This window comes from Microtus ochrogaster, unplaced genomic scaffold, assembly GCF_000317375.1.
Source record: "Microtus ochrogaster isolate Prairie Vole_2 unplaced genomic scaffold, MicOch1.0 UNK59, whole genome shotgun sequence".
Lineage (NCBI taxonomy): Eukaryota > Metazoa > Chordata > Mammalia > Rodentia > Cricetidae > Microtus > Microtus ochrogaster.
The window spans coordinates 2,292,357-2,297,567 of record NW_004949157.1 but is presented as its reverse complement, the minus strand read 5'-3'; the positions used below and the strand labels follow the sequence as shown (position 1 = coordinate 2,297,567).

The 5,211-nt window shown below is 41.9% G+C and overlaps 1 pseudogene; it reads left to right on the top strand.

Annotated features, from left to right (window-relative positions):
- The first annotated feature begins 159 nt into the window (after positions 1 to 159).
- LOC101996956 lies at positions 160 to 2,638 on the top strand (annotated as a pseudogene).
- Positions 2,639 to 5,211: the final 2,573 nt, after the last annotated feature.

Below are 5,211 nucleotides of genomic sequence, written 5' to 3'. Positions count from 1 at the left end.
GATCCAAATCAGCTGTTCCCTCTTCCATAGTAATGAATTTCTCCTTAACATCAGCCTGGAGAACTTCAAACTGATTCTTGAGAAGATTGTTGTCATTCTCAATTGTTTTGAAGCATTCAATCTCTGCCTTAAGAATCCTGGATTCGCTCTTGAGTCACCCCTGCGCAGCCTAGGCTTGGCGTGCGAGTCAGACGCGCTCCGTGCCCACCCTGCTCTGTGCTACTACTTGGCTTTTCTGTCAAGATGCCTGAGGAAGTGCACCATGGAGAGAAAGAGGTGGAGACCTTTGCCTTCCAGGCAGAAATTGTTCAGCTCATGTTCTTAATCATCAATACTTTCTATTCGAACAAGGAAATTTTCCTTCGAGAGCTGATCTCCAACGCTTCTGATGCCCTGGACAAGATTCGCTATGAGAGCCTGACAGACCCTTCCAAGTTGGACAGTAGAAAAGAGCTGAAGATTGACATCATCCCTAACCCTCAGGAGTGCACGCTGACTTTGGTGGACACAGGCATTGGCATGACCAAGGCTGACCTCATCAATAACTTGGGAACCATTGCTAAGTCTGGCACAAAGGCTTTCGTGGAGGCTCTGCAGGCTGGTGCAGACATCTCCATGATTGGGAGTTTGGAGTTGGGTTCTACTCAGCCTATCTGGTGGCGGAGAAAGTGGTTGTGATCACAAAGCACAATGACGACGAGCAGTATGCCTGGGAGTCCTCTGCTGGTGGGTCCTTCACAGTGCGTGCAGACCACGGTGAGCCCATTGGCCAGGGCACCAAAGAGATCCTTCACCTCAAAGAAGACCAGACAGAATACCTGGAGGAGAGAAGGGTCAAGGAAGTGGTGAAGAAGCACTCCCAGTTCATAGGCTATCCCATCACCCTATATCTGGAGAAGGAATGAGAGAAGGAGATCAGTGATGATGAGGCAGAGGAAGAGAAGGGTGAGAAAGAGGAGGAATGTAAGGATGATGAGGAGAAGCCTAAGATTGAAGATGTGGGATCGGATGAGGAGGATGACAGTGGCAAAGATAAGAAAAAGAAAACAAAGAAGATTAAGGAGAAATACATTGATCAGGAAGAGCTGAATAATACTAAGCCCATTTGGACCAGAAACCCTGATGACATCACTCAAGAGGAATATGATGAATTCTATAAGAATCTCACCAATGATTGGGAGGACCACTTGGCAGTCAAGCACTTCTCTGTGGAAGGTCAGCTGGAGTTCAGAGCATTGCTCTTCATTCCTCGGCGAGCTCCCTTTGACCTTTTTGAAAACAACAAGAAGAAGAACAACATCAAACTCTATGTCCGCCGTGTGTTCATCATGGACAGCTGTGAAGAGCTGATACCTGAGTACCTCAACTTCATCCGTGGCGTGGTTGACTCTGAGGACCTGCCCTTGAACATCTCCCGAGAGATGCTGCAGCAAAGCAAGATCCTGAAAGTCATCCGCAAGAACATCATGAAGAAATGCCTGGAGCTCTTTTCTGAGTTGGCTGAAGACAAAGAGAACTACAAGAAATTCTATGAGGCCTTCTCCAAGAATTTAAAGCTTGGGATCCATGAAGATTCTACTAACCGCCGGCGCTTCTCTGAGCTGCTCCGCTATCACACCTCTCAGTCTGGAGATGAGATGACCTTTCTATCAGAATATGTGTCTCGCATGAAGGAGACACAGAAGTCCATCTACTATATCACTGGTGAGAGCAAAGAGCAGGTGGCCAATTCTGTGTTTGTGGAACGTGTGCGGAAGCGGGGCTTTGAGGTGGTGTACATGACTGAGCCTATTGATGAGTACTGCGTGCAGCAGCTCAAGGAGTTTGATGGAAAGAGCCTGGTCTCTGTGACTAAGGAGGGCCTGGAGCTGCCAGAGGATGAGGAAGAGAATAAGAAGATGGAGGAGAGCAAGGCAAAGTTTGAGAATCTCTGCAAGCTCATGAAGGAGATCTTGGATACGAAGGTTGAGAAGGTGACAATCTCCAATAGGCTTGTGTCTTCACCCTGCTGTATTGTGACAAGCACCTATGGCTGGACAGCCAATATGGAGAGGATCATGAAGGCCCAGGCACTTCGAGACAACTCTACAATGGGTTACATGATGGCTGAAAAGCACCTAGAGATCAACCCTGACCACCTAATTGTGGAGACCTTGAGGCAGAAGGCTGAGGCTGACAAGAATGACAAAGTTGTTAAGGACCTGGTGGTGCTGCTGTTTGAAACTGCTCTGCTCTCCTCTGGCTTCTCACTTGAGGATCCCCATACCCACTCCAACCACATCTACCGCATGATCAAACTAGGCCTGGGCATTGATGAAGATGAGGTGACAGCAGAGGAGCCCAGTGCGGCTGTTCCTGATGAGATCCCCCCACTTGAGGGTGATGAAGATTCTTCCCGCATGGAAGAAGTAGATTAGAGATGCCCTGGGAAGACCATGTCCTCTGTATAGTTTCCCTGTGCTCCCCTAGCAGCCTTGACTGGCCGTGACCTACCTGGCTCTCTGCTCATGATAGAGGATCTCTTACCCTGTCTTGTGCCTTAAGGCAGGAAAATCCCCTCCCACAGAATAGCAGGGTTGGGTATTGTGTATTGTGTTTTTTTTTTATTTGTTCTGGAATTAAAAGTATGCAAAAATAAACAAAAAAGAATCCTGGATTCGTCTCATAAAGACTTTATTATATTTTTATTATCAAACCATTTAGTACCAATGAAAACTACGAATCCCAGAAGGATCCATAGATGTGGGGTGATAGACACCTCATATATTATGAGAAAACATGTACTAGCCTAGGAAAGGAGAAATCCTCAAAGTTTTAAATGTTCCTATTGAATGTGTATCATTTTTGTACAATTATAATTTTGAAAAATTGGTCAAACAGTTGCTAAGTCAGAGATCATCTACTTCAATGTGAATTTCTTAAAAACAAGAATATTCTTTTATATAACCATAATGTGATTATCAAAATTAAGGAACTAGCATTGTCATCATATGTAAGCCATAGACCTTATTCTGTTTCAAGAATCCTTCATAAAGAAAAACAAACCTTTCTTGTTCAAGATTCAATTTAGGATCATACATTGTATTTAATGGCATTACTTTACTATCTTTTGATCAGAACAATTTCCCCAGTATTTCTCTGCATTTTGTGACCTCAAGAATTATAGAATGCAAACAATTTGTTTTATTAAACATTCATCATTCTATATTTCTCGAGTGTTTCCACAAGTTAGATTGAGCTTATTCACCTACTTATTGAGCATACTGTTCATATAAACCTGATGCCGTACCTTGTCCATGTACCCTATAAAAGGGCACATATATATTTGTCTTTATACTACCTTAAGTTTATTCTACCAGTTAACGTTTGTTTACCAGTGTCATTTTCTTCTGCATCTAAAAATGAATCACTGTCTGATTTGTGGTATAAATAAACTTTATTTGAATGAATTTATCTCTATCTCTCTAGAAGCAAATAATTACTCTAGCCCAGGAACCATATTTTTTCCTCTTCTAGTTACATAGAAATTACCAAATGCCACTCATTTTATCACCTCTATGTCAAGAAATTTATTCCTTTTTCCTTTCTGACTACATATTGACTTACAATCCTAACAGCCTTGACTCCCTACCATGAGTCTTTCTCCATCCTGCTTTGAAACAGGGACTCACTATATAGCCATGGCTGGCCTGAAACTTTCTGTGTAGAGCGGGCAGTTCTCAAACTCACAGAAATCCACTCTCCTCTAACTTGGGAGTTCTGGGATTAAAATCATGTGCCACAGTGCTTGTGAGTCTTGTTCTTTTTAATCACTAGAATATGTATTTAAAAGGCATATGAATTAATTTAATTTAGTTGTGGCAATTTATAAACCTAAATGTTAGAAAATGTTCCTTAATTATATTATCATGAGATGTGCTTGCACATTGACAATAAAGGCTACTTTGATTTTAAATCATCCTGTAAGTGGCTTTATGCCACCATGACAAAATACCTAAGAGAAAACAATTGAAGGCAGAAAGGTTTATTTCAGAGGTTTGGGTCCATGGCAACTTGGCTTTGTTGCTTCTCTGGGCTGCAAATGCTAAGTCAGATAATTCTGGGGATGTAGGGAGTTGTAGACAAGGTAGAGAGAGACAGGAAAGGGCCAAGGACAAGAAATATCCTTCAAGTCACCCATTTCCTCCAGCAGGGTCCTACCTCCTAATAATCCATTCAATATGAACTCATTAAGGAATTAAATCATTGGTAAAATTAGTGCACTCAAGTTTCAGTTACCTTGAAAAAGCACTACTAGCTGGGGTTTGAGTCTCAAACACATGAGCCTTTCTGATACCTTACATTTAGCCCATAACCTTTTTTTTCTAGCCTCACAATACTTGTCAATCTCACGATGTATACAATCCACCTCCAAGAATCCCCATAGTCTTGAATCTATCATTTCTCAAATATTCACAGTTTCCTTTGAGAATCAAGAAAAACTCTTAGCTGTGACTCCATGTAAAATTAAAAGAGAATTAGATCCTAACAACATACAATTGTAGAACATATTACATAATCTCCTTTCAAAAATGAAGAGTGAAGGCACATGAAATGAGATCTGAGGCTAAGACAAGACTGGAGCTCAGTAGGTAAAACAGTAAATTCTGTAGCATTATGCCTGGCATCCGTGACACATAATGATATAATGTGAAATCTCAAGAACTTGGGCAATAACACTTATATAATCTGTAGCATAAAATGGCTTTTCTGTTGGAATGGTTCTGTTCCCTTCTTGTGGATTTCTGGACAGATATTTCATGCTTTTGGTATCTCCACCTTCCTGGGGAATCTAATTGCAATAGCAATTAGGCATCATACTCTCAGCTTCAGTCACCCTATCAGGGTTAGCTCAGGAGGAGCCCAACATTGCCAAATTGCCTGGACCGCAAGCCTTTCCTTTCAATCTGGGTGTAGACTTCCACTTCTTCGGTACTTCTGCACATCTTGAAAATCAGCAGCATTTAGACTACAGGTGAGTAGCCAAGGTCACTTGGAAAAATAGATTGTAGCCACTTCTGCCCAGATGGCTGACTACAAAAACGGAACAAAACAAACAAACAAAAAAAAAACCCTTCCCCTGGGGTGTTTCTGTGAAAGCTCTGTGATGCTCTCTGCTTAAAAGAAAAAGGTTCCATAAGTTTGCGCCATTATATTCTTGTCTTTCAAATA